This window comes from Rhineura floridana, chromosome 13, assembly GCF_030035675.1.
Source record: "Rhineura floridana isolate rRhiFlo1 chromosome 13, rRhiFlo1.hap2, whole genome shotgun sequence".
Classification (NCBI taxonomy): Eukaryota; Metazoa; Chordata; class Lepidosauria; order Squamata; family Rhineuridae; genus Rhineura; species Rhineura floridana.
Window position 1 is genome coordinate 9019256 of NC_084492.1, and position 19376 is coordinate 9038631.

Consider the following 19376-nt stretch of genomic DNA (forward strand, 5'->3'; position numbering starts at 1 on the left):
TACTGTGCAAACTGACGAATGGCGAAGACATTCAACCAGCCTTTCCCAACCGGTGTGCCTCCAGGTGTTGTTGGACCACAACTCCCATCTTTCCTGACCATTGGCAATGCTGGCTGAGGCTGATGGGAGTTGTGGTCCAACAGCATCTGGAGGCACACTGGTTGGGAAAGGCTGACAAAGTTTGAGAGACAAAGCAAGTGGATGGAGAGAATGTCAAACGAGCCGTCACAAGAAGGTGAAGATCTTTCACTGTGGCAGAGAGAAAATGGTAAATTTAAAAGATGAAAGTGACCTGATTTGTATGTGGGAGCCAAGATGACAGAAGCTGATTTGGACAAGCTGGAAATGGCAAACTTCTGGCTGGAGAAAATGATACATTAGTAGGTGGCCATGTTTTGTATTCTTGGGAACCATTCTGTCCTCCAGAACGTGGATGGGCCAGGATCTATAATGATCACAACATCACCTTTGGCTCAGTGGCAGAACACCTGCTTTGCATACAGAAGGTCCCAGCTTCAGTCATCAGTATCTCCTGGTAGGGCTGTGAAGACTCCAGAACCTTGGAGAGCTGCTGTCTGTCAGCAAGGACAATACTGAGTTAGATGGACCAATGGACTGTTAAGGCAGTTCCAAAGTTCCTATGCAAGGTCTCCATGAAAACACAGTCAGGTTAGATATGCCACTATGGTTATTCCTAGTAAGGCCCCCTATTGAGTTTGGAGCTGAACTAAGATTGCTCTTATTATTTCATTAAATAATATTTTTTAAAAAAGCATGTTTTAAATATAAAAAGAAAGATCAGAAATTCAGATAATGAATATTTTCTGAAACTTTTCCAACTCTACAACATCCATGTTGTAGTGAGGTGACTAGAACTGTACCCAATATTCCAAATGCAGCCACACCACAGATCTGTATGATGGCATTATGAAATTGGTTGTTTTATTTTCAATAAATTTCCTAATGATCCCGAGCATGGAATTTGCCTTTTTCCGCAGCCAAGGCACACCGGGTCAACATCTTCAGTGAGCTATCCACGATGTCCCCAAGGACTCATTCTTGGTCATTCACCATCAGTTCTGGCCCCATGAGTGTATATGTGAAATTAAGATATTTTGCTCCAATATGTATAATATTACACTTGCTTACATTGAATTGCAGGTCACCTGGTCACAGCTTTCCCATGATTATGAGATGTGTTGTATTTGCATGTAAATTATAGTCATTATTTCTCACTCTACCTCTATACATATAAATTGGCATGTGCAATTTTTATGACAACCTAGGTCCAATTTTGTCTCTCTCTCTTTTTTTCTTTTTCTCTTTTTTTGGTGATGCAAAAGTTACCACTGGAGTTTGAGGCAAGGACATTCAGCACCCTCCAGCAAAACTCTTCCACAAAGTGCTTTAGTACTGAGGGACTGGCTAAGCAGACGATGTACCAGAAGAACAGCAATAGGCCAGAATGTGGCATATGATAAGGCCTGGTCTATTCCTATAAAAGTTTCTAGGTCACCCCCTTTACCACAGATCTAGGGTTGCCAACTCCTGAAGTAAGATCAGCAGCAGCAGCATCAAGGATAATCACAATGACAACCAAAGGGAAAGGACTGTAGCTCAGTGGTAGACCAGAAAATTTGGGGGGTGGGGGAATGCAGGAAAAAGTGGGGGGTTCCCCCCATTTTTTCTCAGTTTTTTTCTGGGCCTTCACATCTCTAGGTAGAGTACCTACTTTGCATGCAGAAGGTGCCAGATTCAATCCTTGGCATGTCCAGCTAGGAATGCGAATGTCCCTGTAGAGTCACTGTTGGCAGTACTTGGCTAGATGGACCAATGTGTCTGGCTCACTATAAGGCAGGTTTCTATGTTTCTGGGAACCTGGGTTGGGCCTGGGTTTTGGGGTTCTTCCAACAGGCCCTGGGTTAGGCCTGTTGGAATAAGCCATTTCAAAAGCTGTGAAACTCACCATCATAAACTGAGGTAAGGATAAAACACAATCTTGCCCCTTGCTTTTCTGTCTGCTGGCCCAGACGTAAAAACACTGGCCAGGCCAGTTGTTGCCTCATCTGTTGGTTGTCCTACATCAGCCTTCATCAATGTGGTGCCCTCCAGGGGTCCTGGATCTTCCAAACTTCTGCTTCATTGGATGGTCTCAAGTTCTAGTATTATGAAAGAGGGAGGAAAGTTACTCTCTGTCCATTTTCTCCACACCTTGCATAGCTTTATTTTTATTTTTATTATTATTATTATTATTATTATTATTATTTATACCCCGCCCTTTTTCCAAACTGGAACTCAAGGTGGCTTCCAGATAAAAATAAGTACGTATCATTAAGAACCTATAAAAATATAAAACATATAAACATAAAAATCAGCATTAAAACAGGATTAAACTATTAAGATGTTAAAACCAATTAGATATACACTTAAAATACTGCAACCCAGTTTAAGAGCATACAAGTAAAACAATAACATACAGCATCCTCTTCAGTCACTACCCTTAAAACCTTCCGTTCCAAAGGCCTGCTGGAAGAAAAAAGTCTTTAGCTGTCAGCGGAAGGACTGCACAGAGGAGGCCATTCTTGCCTCCCTAGGGAGGGAGTTCCAGAGCCTAGGGGCAGCCACCGAAAAGGCCCTATCTCGTGTCCCCACCAGTCGCACTTGTAAAGGTGTTGGGATCATGAGAAGGGTCTCTCCTGAAGATCTCAGGGCCCAGGCAGGTTCATATAGGGAGATACGGTCTGACAAATAGCCTGGACCTAAGCCGTATAGGGCTTTATAGGTCATAACCAGCACTTTGAATTGTGTCCGGAAACAGACTGGCAGCCAGTGGAGCTGTTGCAGCAGGGGAGTTGTATGGTCCCTGTAACCAGCCCCAGTTAACATTCTCGCTGCACCTCTTATCATTTCCCCAATTGTTGTCATCTTTCCTCTTAGGGGAGTTGCTCCATCTCTTTGATCATCTTGGTTGCCCTCTTCTGAACCTTTTTCTAGCTCTACAGTATCATTTTTTGAGGCGAGGTGACCAGTATACAGTGTTCCAAGAGTGTGCCCAGACTGGAGATGGAAGGAGCTGTCAGTTTTGACTCCCAGTTTCCCATTTTTCCAATCTTAAATTCAGTTCTCCACATTTCTGCAGAAATTTGGTTTAAAAAAAGAAATCCTCATGAAAACTCTTCAGGGTTTTTAAGTGTGCATTTATCTTGATAAACACATTTTGGTGTGCAGTCTGACCATCATATACATTTTTGCAAGCAATTTCTCCTAATATAATTCATTTTGTATGTTATTTTCACTAATGTATTATTTTCGTGTGAGGGGTAAATGATAGTGCCCAGGGTTCTTGGGGGGGGATGTGCTTTAAATATGGTGAGTGTGCACCCTATGTGCATTCTCATCATTCCTCCCCGATAAGTGAGTGGAACGAAACCTTTAAGAGATTGGTGACTGAGAAGAGGCAGCTTATTGAACTTTTGCTATAGATCCCTGGGGGAAGGCACCTGTAATGCATTACTGTCTCTCCCGTCTGATGTGAGGCAGTGAGGAGCGGGTAATAAACTGGTAACAGATGCCGCTTGTCATGAGGATGGATCTAGCTGAAATGTCTTGCCCGGGCAAATGGGGGAAGTCTCCATTCAGGTAAGTTGTCCCCTGAGATGAAGCCCGTCAGAAGACCAAAGGGAAAGAAATGTGGGTTCTGTTTCCATAAAATTCATTCATAAATCTTTCAGCTGAAGATCAGGGAAAGAAGTCCTCAGGGTATTCACAGCTCATTGATCAGCACCATCTGGTTCTCTCCTCCTCCTTCTCCTTCTCCTCTTCTTATTCCCGTCTTTCTCCATTCTGTGCCAACTGCAGGAGGTCAGAATTAAGCAGATTATTTGCCTATCCCAGCCTGCAGCCTGTTGCTTGCCTGGACTGTGACACCTCCTCTTCCTGTTGCTCCTCTAGGGTCTGGCCTTGCTCAGGGCGGCTGTTAGCAAGGACTCTGCTCTATCGTTTGGCGGGGGGGCTTCTCTCCTGCCTTCCCCTTCTTTGTGGTAGGGGGTGGCCATTGAGCAGATCAGCAGTGAATCTGCGGCAGCTACAGATTCCATCCCTAGCCACTCCTCCTCTTGAGTATCTACCATTTATTGCTTGTGCAGGAGAACTTCCCAGTTGACTGTTCCCATCAAGTGCTGCTCTGGGCCATTGCTTTGGCAGTGGAAGAGGCTAATGTTAACTATTGAAATAGAAAGTCATGTTCTCTTTATTAATGTTTGAATCAGCTCATTTGTAAAGGAAGAAAAAAAATGCCATCAGCATGGCTGTTCATTCTAGGAACTCTGCCAAAACATGCAACGACAAAGGCCCTTGATTTGAAACTATCAGATCAATAGAGCACTTTCATATAGGGTTGCTTTATGTCAGAAGAGATTCTAGCAAATTAGCAAGGTCCTGATTTAAGACAGAATGGAAGCATTTATCCTCTCTGCCTTTAAATATAAAGATGCTAGTTAATACATCAGCAAACTCAATGGTGGGGAATTAAGAGGCAAGGGCATGAAACCGCAATTCTCATTGTGCCATTGCATAAACCTACAGTGGATCCCCATTTAGAATACATGTCCAGTTCTGGCCACCATTTCTAATTGAAAAAAAAATGATGGAACTGTGAACGTTTAAGAAAAGGACAACTCAGAAGATCAAAGGACAGGCACATCTTCTCCCCAAAGCTAATTTTGGGGCTTGTTAGTTTAGAAAACAAAGCAACTGAAAGAAAGCTGTCATAGAGGTTCATAAAAAGTGTGCGGAGCTCCTCAAGCTAGAGGGAGCCCAGCTGACAAAGCGTGTCTGTCCCAGCTGACAAAGTGGCAATGCAAATTGAGCAGCAAAGCAAATTCAGAAGCAGGGCAAGGAGGCCAGGGCATCCCACTCTGCCAATCCATCCCTTGATCTAAAAAACCCCTAAGCTCTATATAGCAACCCAATATATTTACGCAATAAACAACAAAAACAATTATGCAGGTCAGAAACCAGCAGGGGTGTGAAGGCTTTACAGTGTTTTGCGCTGCCTGTTACGTGCATGACTATCTGCCTGTTGGCCAGAAGTCGTAGGGGTGCCCTTGATGCAATGAGCTCCTGGCTCTCTGGAACAAGCTGGTTCCCTTGAGGCCAAGGCGGCTGACCTGGAGAAGCTGGGAGGGGCAGAGAGATTGGTGGGTGAGGTCTTCGGGGACATTATAACTCTGTCCCATGCTGTTGTAGGGAATGAGGGTCTTGGGAAGGAGAGTACCACTGAGGAAGGGGGAAATGATCCCTTGGAAGGGACCCATTCCGTGGGGGACAAGCAGCTATCCTCTCATGCCAAGGATGCTTCTTGGGGGGGGGGGTGAGGGATCCTGGTAGTGGGTGATCTGATCATTTGGAACATAGATAGTTGGGTGTGTGATGGGCCTACAGGTTGCAGGGATAATTGCCTGCCTGAAGTGAAGGTTGCAGATGCCACTGGAACTGGGATGGAACCAGGTGGTTGGTGCCGAAAATCCAAAAGGTGGCAGAGCAGCTCTTAAACCAACTGTAGGGGGAAAGCCGACAGGAGCCATGGAGGGTCCTGTTTGGAACAAACCTGCCCCCTGGGTTGAAGATGAAAAAAATGATGAAAATTTGAATGGGAGGGGCATAGAACTTGGCATTGTGAGTGTGTGGGCACAGGATAGCTATTCAGAGAAGCCAAACCACCATCGGCCAAAACACTCCAAGAGAGACACTGGATACAAGTATTTACATGCTAATGCTGGAAGCCTCCAAGCCAAGATGGGCAAACTGGAGTGCTTGGTCTTAGAGGAGAACATTGATATAGTGGGCATCACCGAAACTTGGCGGAATGGAGGGGACATGGTTGTCCCTGGATGTAAACTCTACAGGAAGGACATACTAGAGGTGGTGTTGCTTTGTACATCAAAGAGGACATTGAGACCAGCTAGCTAACAATCCCCAAAGGGGCAGACTCTTCCACAGAAACATTGTGGGTAGTGATAACTGGGCCTCAAGAGTAATATAGTACCAGGGACCTGCTTTGTCCCCCTAATCAAAATGATCAGGGATATCTGAAGATGAAAAATGAAGTAAACGAAGGATTCTAAACAGCAAATGCCGCAGTAAAGGGCAATTTCAGCTACCCTCACATAGAATGGCTACACACAAGGGTGTAGTTGTCCTGGATCGTAACGGGTCTTAGACCCCTTACTTTTGGGGAGCAGGGTCCCAGCAGGGTCCTTATGTCTCCAGCATCCTACCAGCCACTCAGCATGAAAGGGGAGTGTGTTACCACTAAGAAGATTCTTCTAACCTGCTTCTTGTCCTTTCTTGCTGATTGGAGCCAATCAGACTGAAAGGAGGTGAGTCAGCCACTGAGAAGACTCTTTTCAGTAGCTAGCACTCTCCCCTTTCGTGCTGATTGACTCCTAGGGACATCTGTTGTTGTGGAAGAAGGTGTTAACAAGGATCTCAACCCAGTAGCAAAAAAGGGGGGAGGGGTGGCTGTGACTATCATGAAGGGACCCTGCACTTCTGAATTTGCCACTGCACTATTGGCTACACATGGGTTCCAGTCACGACAAAGAGGTAAAATTTTGAAATGACTGAGCCTTAGAACAGTTGGTCATGGAACCTACCAGAGGGGCAGTGACCCTGGACTGAATTTTAAGTGGTGGCCTGGACCTGGTGGGGATGTGCTAGAATTCCACCTAATTCAGATTGGGTACTGAATTTTCCATTAATTTGCTTATTCACTATCATTGTGGATTGGATATTAATGTAGTGATTTTCCGCAGTCATTTTTGGAAACAGATTTTCTTGAGGGGGAAACCTGTATCTAAAATATTGTTATTAATATCAATATTTTTATCTGTATTTCATTGAGTTTATCAATATTTCCTTGTATTTATCATTTCCTTTCAAAATATCAGTATTTCCTTTCAAAATATTGATATTAATATCATTTTTTCCCGAGGGAGAAAACAAATCAGTAAAATTGCTTTTTAATACTTTTTAACAATATGTTTTTAACCCTTTTTTAGATGTTTTAAAGCTTTTTTTTAAAAAAATGTTTTTAACGTTATTTTGTTTTAATATATTTTAAGGTCTGTTTTTATGATGTTTTAGAGTGTTTTTAGTGCTTTTGTTTGCCGCCCTGGGCTCCTGCTGGGAGGAAGGGTGGGATATAAATCAAATAATAAATAAATAATAAAAGCAGTGGCTAGTGGACAAAGAACAGACTTGATACCAGCCTGTTAGATCGACGGAATGCTTTCAAATCAGCACTGGCCAATGGATCCCACCCTGAGGACCTGGTGTGAGATGTAAACGTTGTCAAATCAATTTGGAGCAGTGACCATAGTGATAATAAATTAAACATTTCAGGTCCCAGTTAGAGGAGTCCTCATCGGAGGAAGAGCAGGAGGCTCCAGTCTTGGACCCAGCCCTGGCTCAGGCTTCATTGAAGGGTGAGGGGCCAGGGTCCTATGACAAGGCCCAGGACAGGCTGTCTTCACCCAGGGCAAGTTTGGCCTCTGACGTCAAGGTTGAACAGCCCCCGAGCCCAAGGGAGAAGCATCTCCTCCAACGCCAGGTGGAGACCCACCCCATCCAGAGGAGCACCTGACTACAAGCCCAGACTCCTAGGGAGTAAAGGACTCCTCTGGAATAAAGGTCTGGCTGCAGGTGATCAATGGGAGTCAGCCAAGGTTTGGGGTGTGGTTCATACAGCTGGTATAGCCCAGTGTGGAGGAGTGCCTGGCTGGGAGTCCGGAGTCTGTGAGTTCAAATCCCCGCTCGTGTCTCCTGGGGGTCAAGGGCCAGCTAAAGATCACCCCCACAGGGAGTGGCTCAGGGGTTATGTGCCCTGCCACCTGTGCAGCTATGGGCAAGCTTCATAGTCTCAAGTTGCCCCCAGCTGCGGACAAGGAAGGGGCTGGCTTGTGCAGCTGTGGCAAGCTGAGCAGGTCCTAGCCAGCTGGGGAGGACTAGCCTCAGAGGGAGGCAATGGTCAACCCCCTCTGAATGCTGCTTGCCATGAAATCCCTATTCATAGGGTAGCCATAAGTCAGGATCGACTTGAAAGCAGTCCATTTCCATTTTGTCAGCAGCTCCAGCATAACAACCCTAGTGCTAGGCTGGAAGGGCTGCTGGAACAATGTCTATGCTCCAGCTCTGTACTAAAGATTGCCTGTGGACCTTGGACCTGTCTCTTGCCTTGCCTCTTACCCGTGTTGCTTACAGACTTTTGACTCTGATCCTTGCCTGACCCCCTTGGCTTTGAGGTAGACTCTGGACTCTGACTTTAGACTGACCCTGGTTACTGCCCTTGTTGTGCTGCCCTCCCTTGTGTTTCTGTTGAGGAATGTCTCACCTCCTTAGGGAGCCTAGAGAGAAGAGGGCAGCGTACATGTAAATGTTCAATTGCCAAGGAAATCCAGCATGGTCACATTTGACGGCAAAAGCAGAAACTTCCCTCAAATGAGAAGATTGGTAAAAAGGAAGTTGAAAAGCAAAGTCCAGAGGGCCCAATCACTCCAAACTGTGTGGGAGCTCTTTAATAACATAAGATTAGAAGCACAGCTGGAATATATACTGCAGATCAGGAAAGGTACCACCAGTGCTAACAGGATGCCAGCATGGTTAATGAGCAAAGTCAAAGGTGCTATTAGTAAGGAGAGGGTTTCCTTCAAAATATTGAAGACTTGTCCAAACAAAAAGGAACACAAACTCTAGCAAAATAAATGCAAGAAGAGACTTCCGGGAAGGGTGACTTAGCCTGTGCCTGCTTTTGAGACGGGCTCCTGCCTCAAAAGAAGCTTATTCAGATATATCAGTCAGTTTTTTCTTTTTTTTTTGACTGATTAAACTTCTCCCGGGTAGGGAGAAACGAAGAGATTAACCTCAAAGCCTATTTTTGTTGGGACGACCAGATCTCATTAATTTATGGGACGAGGTCCAGCCGACGAAGGTGGGACGGATTTTTAACAGCAAGCTCTATCTGATAAAGCGAACGTTCACCTTATCTTCTAAGAGAGAACGCATTAACAGGCAAGCACCCTTCTTTCTATATTTTTCTTTTACTTGACTTAAATTGTTGCTGTTTAAAAGAGATTTGCCAGATTGATCAGTTTTTGACATCTCACTGGGGAGCCATAACTTCTCTCTGCTACGCACTAATTAATAGCTTATCTCTGTTTTTGTTGCAAAAAGCTGTCCTGGATTTGCATTCTAAAGATATACACAGAAGAGGGATTTCTATTCCAGATTTTTATTTTGAAAAATATTATACTGTTTTGAGACTACTCTCTTTTTGGTCTATTTTATTTTGACGAATCTGTTTCTTGACGATTGCCATTAATTGTTTCGATCCTGGGAACTGCATTTTGTTTACTTAACTATTGGAGAGATAAGGCTGTCTGCTCTGTGTATACTGTGATGTCACCAAGTTTGGAGTATTAACCCAATTGTTGCTGAAATAAGAAGTGGTTTTCCTATATTTTTCTTTTAAAATGGCAATTAAGAAAGTGGCTGAAAATCTGGAAATAACTATGTTTCAGAAAATAATGGATGAGATTGAGATAATGAAAATTGAATTGAGTAAAATGAAGCAGGAGATTAAAGATATAAGGGTCCCTGTGAGAGAGGTGACCCTGGAAGGGGTCCCTGTGAGAGAGGAGACCCCGGAGATTGGAACAGGGGTCCCTGTGAGAGAGGCGACCCTGGAGACTGGAATAGGGGTCCCTGTGAGAGAGGAGATCCCGGAGATTGGAACCAACGTGGAACAGGAACAAGATTTGGAGTCTATGGACTTTAGAAATAAAATCTATTGTTTGGAACTCAATGTTATCTCTGAAGAAATGAATGAAGATTCTAGAGATAAAGTTATCAATGGCATGGATAATCTTCTGGACTGGAATGATGTGATGGAGCCCAATATAGAGAAAATCTATGGAATTATCTGCAGCCATGTGACAATGGAAAAACTTTTAAGAGATGACCCAGTGTATTTTGAAAAAAAGAACAGAGATATGATTTTACAGCAGTATTTCAGCAACCTATTCAGAATGGATGGCAAGAAAATATTTGGGATAGAGGTAATCCCCATCAGACTCTTACTATATGACTATGGCTTTGACAGCAAGATTATTATGGAATACTGATAATGGAAGATTGGATATTGAAATTACTGGACTTAACAAGACTACTGAAGATGGAAGATGGAAAATGGAACTAATAGAGATAATAGAACAATGGCTACTGAAATTATTGAACCTAACAGATTCTGATGTGATGGATTAATTGAAATGTTTATTTTGACTATGGTTATGACAATAAGATTATCATAATTAGTAATGAGATGGATTAATCGATATGCTTATCTGGAAAAAAAAATTGATAGATATATTTCTTAAAGAATTGAAACCTCTCTTTGACTTTTTGTGGAAAGAATAAAGTAATGTTTATGAGATTTGATGATTAAGTAAGATAACTACTGGAGGAAAGTGATTTTATAATATGACTTAAGAGACAGGATTGTTATATATTATAGACTTATAACTGATTTGATCTTTGACAAATGGGAAGTCAATATTTTACTCTTTATTTTTTATTTTTGTTTTTTTTTTTTCTTTTTTTCTTTTTGTTTAACTATTTTTGATTTTGTTTTTTGTCTTTGAATGTTTTATGATTTTGTCTTGTATGTTTTATGAAAATCTGAATAAAAATTATTGAAAAAAAAAAAAAAATGCAAGAAGACAATAAGATATGCTAAAAAAGAATTTGAGGAGCACCTTGCTAAAAGCATAATGACCACCAACAACAAAAGTCTTTAAATACATTAGTAGCAGGAGACTGCCTAAGGAGACAGTTGGATCCTGGGATGACAAGGGAGTCAAAAGTGTGCTAAAGGAGAATAAGGAGATTGCAGAGAAACTGAATGAATTCTTCACATCTGTCTTCACTGCAAATGATATGGGGGATAGAGAAGACATTCTAGGCCTATTAGACAAAATAAAAACTGACAAATTGCCAGTTCCGGTAGAAAGCAATGTTCACAATAAAATAACCAAGCACATAGACGAACAAGCCTTGCTGAAGCAGAACTAGCATGGCTTCTGGAAGGGCAAGTCCTGTCTCACTAACCTATTAGAGTTATCTGAGAGAGTCAACAAGCATATTGATAGAGGTGATCCAGTCAGAGCTTGGAAGTAATTCATACAAGATGGCTCACAGCCTCAGCAACAGCATACGAACCCTCTCACCTCTGTAGCCATCTCAACTTCCAGCCCACGTCAGCTGCTACAATTGGATGCCTTTTGGGGGAACCTAGTGGAGATGACAAGTAAGAATAAATACGTGCCGTTGATTTCAGGGCCTGCCATTCCCAGGCACTGATATTTGTGTTTGCTCCCTTTGACGTTTCTTCTTTAGCTTGGGGACGCTTATGCAGCGAGTAAGATTTAAAATAGCAAACACATAAACAACCAGGCCAAGCTGTTACCAAGCAATGTAATATCCTTGCTTCTGCCGGGGAAAAGCTGGCAACGGGGATTTCAATGCTACAATGAAGCAGAGACTTCCAAAGCAGATACAAAAATATGCAGGGAAATAAAGATTAGGGGAGGGGAGCCCGGTGGGTTTTGCAACGCTTGGGTGAGTTTTGATTCTAGGATACAGGGCAGGTGGAGCAAATCTGGCAAACTCTGACGCTACGGTCGAAATACATTTTCACAGGATTCCAAGGTAGCAGCAGTGAGGCACCTGTGTAGACATACAAAGCCCTGAACAGCTTGGGTCCAGGACACCTTAAGAACCACCTGATCCCTTACATCCCAGCCGGATCACTGTGATCATCCAGAGAAGCATTGTTAACTGCCCCCATGTTACAGAGGCCTGACTGGCCTCAAGCAGAAGTTGGGCATTTAGTGTCGCTGATCCCATGCTGCAGAACGCTCTTCCAGGAGATATTCGGCAGGCATCCTTGCTGTCACCCTTTCCTTGTGAGTTCTTAGATGTTGCACCCTTGTTGGGCATCTTCTCCTTGCAATTTCCCAGACAACTTCCTCCTCCGTATCTTCCGCCTCTTCAGCTTTCTCCAGCTCTTCTTCCTTTATTTTTAACTGGCGGCCACTTCAGCAGATGCATCAAGGGCAACCTTCAGTAAGCAGGTATATAAACACATGGATATAAAGTCGGGGGGAGGATTAAGCATTGAGGTCAGAGGGAAACGCACAGCAAAAAAAGTACCGTCTGCGACAATTGCATTCAAGCTTACATGCAGGCAAAAGAAGCCCTGTGACCGTTCACAACAGGAGTCATTGCTGACAACACAAGGATCCTAGCATTGCTCAGTTAATTTAATGTGTGCCTGTAGCGAGACAGTGAACGATGATCACAATCCAAGCCAGAGGTGGTAGAAGCATTGTTAGCTGTCCCCCATGTTACAGAGGCCCGACTGGCCTCAACCAGAAGCTGAGCATTTAGGCTCACCCATCCCATGCTGTGGAACACTCTTCCAGGAAAGATTCCGTAGGCACCGTAGCTGTTGCCCTTTCCCTGTGAGTTCTTAGCTGTTACACCTTTATTGGGCATCTTCTCCTTGCAATTTCCTCCTCTGTATCTTCCTCCTCTTCATCTTTCTCCAGCTCTTCTTCCTTCATACCCTCAGGCAGGTCATGGTGTCAAATCTTCAGTAAGTGTGCAGCTTCTCACATGGATGTTGCCATCGGTGTGATTCCCTTGTAGGACAATGGGAATCCCCAATGATAGCAGCTTCCTGCAGTTTTAAAGTGACTGGATGTAGTTGTTGCTGCCCCTACAGCATCTCTGGAGCCAGATCCTAAAGCAGCCTTTCCCAACTAGTGGGCCACCAGATGTTGTTGGACCACAACTCAGCCTCAGCCAGCATTGCCAATGGTCAGGAAGATGAGAATTGTGGTCCAACAACATCTGGAGGCACACTGGTTGGGAAAGGCTGTCCTAAAGGCAACGGCAGCTGGTGGCTCCGAGTCAATGGGGCAGCAAACTCTCCTCCGGAGTTTTGTTAGAACTTTCAAGTAGCTGTCTAAGGTGCTGAGCAGCCTTTTCAACCAAACATGCAGAGCTATTCTGTATCACCCTCAAATTCTAGCATGCCTAATACAAAATGCTAATGGTACATAATACACCCTAACGATTGTCTGAATTCTGATAATAAATCTTTTTGTTCCAACACTCAGTTTAGAGAAATATTTTGTGGGACATAGCACCACCCACTGCCCAAAATCATTCTTTGGCTTTCCCCCATATATTTTCCCCCTTATTAAAATGCAAGCCTTCGTCTAAATGGATTTGATTAATATTTGAGATTTGCCACACATATTAACTGTAATTTTTGCCAAGTTAACTACTGTAAATACACTTTCTATGCAACAAATTCTGTTTCTCACCCAAACAAAAGCGAATGAAGTCAGCCACTGATAGGGATGGAAGAGCCATTCAATTCAGATTACATGTAAAGATGAACCTATCTAATTTATACTTTTTGAAACAATACTCGAACTGCAGTACAGCCAACCCTTAGAAATATACCCTTCTTCTAATTTTGCAATGCATTTCTCCAGCCAAATAATGGGTACAAAAATGCACATAGTAAAGTGTGCATATATTAGAGGAAATAACACACAAAAATGCATTATGTTATGAGACATTGGTGGGAAAATGTGTATATTTGTCAAAAAGCATAAAATGTGTTTATTAGGGGAAATTTGCATTACACTGTTGGCGAATTTTCATAAGGATTTTTTTTAAAGCAATTTCCTGCAGAAATGTTGAAAACTAAATTGAAGATTGGAAAAATGAGAAACTGAGAGAAGTGAAATCGCCCCTAATCATTTATTAACTTTCAAGTCCATTGTTAAGTGTTCCCCACTTGCCTGAGTTGTAATAACGTGTTTTTTGGGGGGGGTCATTATAGGTTTTATAGGTTCACTTGGGTGCCAGAGTGCCAGAGTCCAAATCTGCCTGCAATATTTGCTTGGTGTTTACTAACATGCAAGCAGGGCCTTAGATCTACAGAAAGCCACTTAAAACATAACAGCATAAGAAAAGCCAGGTCAAAGCCCCATCTAGTCCAACATGCTGTTCTCACCATAGCTAACCAGAGGCCCCAATGGAAAGCCGGCAAGCTGGCCCTGATTGCAACAGCATTATCCCCACTACAGCAACTGATATTCAGAGCTGTATTGCCCCCAACAGTGGAGGTAGGGCACAGTCATCATAGCTGGTAGCCACTGATATGCTTCTCCTCCTTGAATTTCTCTATTTCTGTTGGACACACAAGGCTATATCCCAGTTTGCAAATAACTCTGGAAAAAACAGGCCTGGTGTCCACACCCGGCATTTTCAGGCAAAGGCCAATGGGGCAGGTCCCAGAAGGGCCCACTGACACTGACAAGAGTTCCTGACATCACTACTTCATACAGTGGGCATGCTGCCAAGCAAAGCGCTATGTCAGAGCCCAAAGGCATTTTGGTTGCAGCCTCCAGTGGCCCTTCACTGCACAGAATATCTACCATGTAAAAAGAAAGAAAGAAAAAAGATTTCTGCTAACCACAACCTCCTGGTAAACTTCTGGGGGGAGCACCAGGGTGGTGCAGGGGCTCTTAGGGTCAGTGTGCCCAGAGGCCCCTTCAGACCTGGCACCAGCCCTGAGCAAAAAGCTTTCAGCTCTTCAACCCCATCCACACTATATATGAAAGCAGTATCATACCACTTCAGACAGCATGGCTTCCCCCAAAGAATCCTGGGAAGTGTAGTTTGAAAAAGGTGCCAAGAGTTGTTAGGAGACTCCTATTCCCCTCATAGAGCTACAGTTCCCAGAGTGGTTTAGCAGTCAATCCCTCTTCCCAGGGCATGCTCCTTCTGCGCATTCCCCACCCCGACAGGTGACCATCCTCATTTCACATCCTTTTTGTCAAGGCCCTAGCCATGCAATCGCACTAATCAAAGTCAGGCAAAATTCTCAATCTCCTGAACATTGTGTCACACAGTGTTCGTTCTACCACTTCTGCCTTGGATTGTGATAATAGTTCTCTGTTCCACTCCAGACACACTTTAAATAAACTGAGCAATGCTTGGATCTTTGTGTTGTGAATGGTCACAGGGCTTCTTTCGTCTACATGTAAGCTTGAATGCAATTGTCACTCACAGACTGTATTTTTTGCTTTGCATTTCTCTCTGACCTCACTATTTACACACACACACCCTTTACATCCATGTACCTGCTTCCTGAAGACTGCACTTGATGCATCTGATGAAGTGGGCTCTAGTTAAAAATAAACGTGTATGCCGTAATAAATCAGTTTATCTTTCAGGTGCCCTAAGGTTTGGTTTGGCTTTATGATGACATTGTTTTATCATTTCATTTTTCTGTCGTTTCTCCCAATAGATGCATGTTTAAGTTATTTTTTTACTAAGGTACACATTTTTGCACTGCAAAATTCAGAGAAGTGCACATTTTGAAAGAGGGCAGCGTTTTGGTTCAGGAAGTGTGAATTTGGCAGGTCTGCATTTAAAAAAGTGACCCAAAGACATTTCTCCCTGATCCCTACCCCATCAGCTTTCAAGATTGTTTCAGAAAATGGCTTTGCCAGAGCTCATCACTTGAGTCAGATGAGAAAGACAAAACAAACAAAGAAAGGGAAAAAAGAATGAACCAGGAGTATTTTTCCATTTTCAATTTGGGGTTGTTTTCCGCTAGATTGGCTGTAAACAACAGCCGTGCACCAGAGACCAGCTGTCACGGGTTGTATATCACAACTTTATGGCTCATACATCCTGCTGTGAAATAAACACAGATCAACCCCCGTCTTCCATGTGAGATGGTTAAAAGCAATTGAGTAGGAGCATTCTCTCAGGTATGCCTGCAACCCAACAGAGTGTTCTTGTCTAAGCTGGATGTTTATAGTTGCTCCAGGAAAAATGTGTCTGGCTGACGCCAAAGTAATAGCTGAGAATAAAGCTGTCCTTGGGCTGACTGGCATGAATAAACTCACATAACATGCTTAACACAGGAGAAACAGCTAATCCTATACCATGAGATTCATGGGGGGGAATTCCCCCCCAAAAAAAGAAGTTGCTTTGTGTAGCTGGCAGTAGGACAGGTTTTTATGCAGAGCTATGTGTCTGCCACAACTCTCTGGCGGTGCAGGAAAGCCACCAAGTGATCTTCCTGGGTGCTTGATCTGAATTCTCAGACTGAAATGATACAGACTGGTGTGCCGGTGGAAGAGCCCACCTCTTTAAACAGGGGTCTATTCCAGGATTGAACCAAAATGGAGACCCCAACTGACCAAATCCACATGTCACAAAAATACGGAGGGAGATTTTGAGGGTTTTCAGGGAAACAGATCAGAGTGGGTGGTTTTTGAGGAGAGGGGACATTTGCAGTAGAGGCCAGTGGCTTCTGTTTTCTATTTACTGTTTTTTGTTTGTTTGCTTGTTTTAAAGTGATGCCACCTGCAAGGGGGGAAGAGGCTTCTACCTCTCCCCCATCCCCTTTCTTCTACTTTTTGAAATGATTGCATGCACTGCTGCTGGCCAAAGGAGAACTCTTGCCAGTGCCATGCCCCCACCTCTACGCCAGCAGCATGGCATGAGTGCCACTCTGGGGGCATCTGAAGGGCGGAAACCTGACCGCACGTGGTGAGAGGAAGGAAGGAGGGCAGAGAGAGAAAACCCTGCGGCAGACCAGGGATGGGGGAGAATTTGGATTCAGTTTGCATTTCAAGCCAGATTTGTCAAATCTGCACTTTCAAAAACAATATGAGAGCCAAAACACGGCTATCCTTTGAAATTCACACTTGTTTGGATTTTGTGATGCAGTTTGCCAGCCAAAAAATGTTTATAAAAATGCATATGTTAGGGGGGAAGTGTGCATAAAAATGAACGTCTGAGTGAAAATAACATGTAAAATTGGCTAATATGATAAGAAATGGCTTGAAAAAATGTATGCATTGGTCAAAACTGCCAGCAAGAAATTCGTGCTAAAATGCTGGAGAATTTTCATGCGGATTTTTTTTTAATTGCAAATTGCTGCAGAAAATGTGGAGAACTGAATTTAAGATTGGAAAAATGAGAAATGGAGAGAACTGAAATTGACAGATCCTTCCATCATCGTCCAAGTCCAAGTCGTTTTTGTTTATTCAGACTAAAACAATTTCTTCCAACCTGCGCTGATCCAGCCAGCTGGTCTTACTTTCTTAAGTGTGTACTACAACAGACACTGTTGTAAAGACAATGTATCCACTAGAGGGCAGAATCTACCAGGAAGTCCCCAGTGAAATGCAATGTGCTTTGTGTACTTTTAGAACGTTATTTTAAATGTTATTTAAAGCATTTTATCTCACTTTTTAGCCACAAAGGCTCCCAGAGTGGCATGCAAAAACCAGTAGGAAGACAGTCCCTTCCCTCAGGGCTACAGCGTGATGGGGATGAGATTTCATATTCAATATTAGCTATCACAGATCAAATTTTGAAATGCCAGCCTTGGGTGTCAGATAAAGGTAATTATAAACTCTGTCGTATGAAAATGTATTATGGCATAACAATCTGACTTTGAAGTATTAACAGCTTCAGAAAGTACAAAAGACTTAATTAGAGAAAATCAGTTGTCTTCCTTTGGATCAAGGTAATACTCAGTGTTAATTATGTTTCAAGTGGAGAAAGAGAGCAAGGAAGCAGGGATTCCTGAGAATGAATGGAGGTGGATATGGGGGGAATGGGCTGATGGATGTGACCAGCTCAGATGTTAAAGAAAACTTTCTAAAGGGTCCATCTCAGTGGCATTTGAGACTGATTAGAATCTTCAGAAGTCCCCTCCAAAGCACTGCACAAGTCAGTGCTTTAAAGGGGGGCTTCTGAAGACCCCTGTGGGCAAAAAAGGTCACCTGACATCACTGGGATGCCAACAGGTGAGCAACTCCACCCACCTGTCAGACCTGGGGGAGATAACAATCTGGCCTGCCAAAATCTGGGTGGGGATATGCCACCCCTTCTATTCTCTCTCTCTCTCTCTCTCTCTCTGCCACCCCTCCTCTGTTTTCCCAACATCCTTTTCTCTCTCCTTCCCTCTAGGGCCGGCCCTGCCATTAGGCAGACGACAGCCTCAGGCGATAGATGCTGGGAGGCAGAAGCAGCAGTTGCCTGGCTGTCTTTGCTGAACCCTCTGGATCTGCTGTGCTGTGTGCCCTGTCCTCTGCCCCCATAACTCACCTGCTGCTCTCTGGTCTGGTTGGAAAATGTCTTCCCAGCCCCCTTTTACCTATATTAGAACCCCCAGGCCCCTTCCTGTCTGCTTTGGGTGGCGTGGCAGTGACGCTTAAGCAGAAAAGAGGGACGAGGGAGAAATTGGATTCCATTTGCATTTCAAGCTGAATCTATCAAATTTGCACTTTCTGAAACAATATGAGAACCGAAACACAGCCCTCCTTTGCGATGTGCACTTCTCTGAATTTTGAAATGCAGCTCTCCAGCCAAGCAATGTGTTCCAAAATGCAAGTGCTAGGGTAAAAGGGCACATATTAGTGAAAATAACATTAGAATTTGTTTTGTTTTGCAAAATGTGTACGTTCGGCAAACTTGCATACAGAAATGTGTCTATTCCGAGAAATTCACTGATAAATTTTTATGAGAACATTTAAAAAAAAATAGATAAATTGCAAATGGATGTGGAACTGTGAAGAGAACTGAACTTAAGAATGGAAAAATGAGGAACTAGGAGAAGCTGAAATAGACAACTTACTTACTTATTTACTTACTTACAGAGGACCTTTGAAATGAGTTTGAGAGCTGCAGGCTGTCCTCCCTGCCCTGTGGAACTGGAAGCAGCGGGGAACCGTCCTCTGCAACTGAGTAACTGAAGTTGCCGAAAGAGATCGCTGACACTTTGGATGCATTTGATGGTGAAAATGGCATACTGTCTTTGTGGTTTTAAGATTTCCTCTGCCTGCTTGTTTCTCTGGCTTCATGAGAAGCTTCCTCCACCACCTTCATCATGGTTTATTACAGTCTCCAAATTAAAAATAATTATTAAAGGCACTCATTTTCTTGTAAGGCTTCTAGTGATTAACTATTTTGCTGAAAGCATCTTATCTGCCTTTGAATGAGGATGCTTCCCAGCCCTTTCCACCCATGACACTTCATTTAATTGCAATAATTAAAAGGCCTTTTCTTTCCAGTTCTTAATGAACTGGGTTTCTTTCATAGGAAAATGTTCCTACCCAGATATCATAGATAAGGAGTTGGGGGAGAAAAGATGTTTTGCCTGGTGTTTACACAAGTTAGACTTAGCGGAGGAGAAGAAATAAGATTCACAT

At 43.4% G+C, this 19376-nt stretch overlaps 1 long non-coding RNA gene across 1 annotated transcript in view; it reads left to right on the top strand.

Moving 5' to 3' along the window:
• Positions 1-19090, top strand: part of LOC133369302 (uncharacterized) — a 41490-nt gene extending 22400 nt beyond the window's left edge. The window contains exons 3-4 of the long non-coding RNA XR_009758865.1: positions 17416-17564; positions 18825-19090. This is a non-coding gene — a long non-coding RNA (uncharacterized LOC133369302). The remainder of the gene's footprint in view (positions 1-17415; positions 17565-18824) is intronic.
• Positions 19091-19376: the final 286 nt, after the last annotated feature.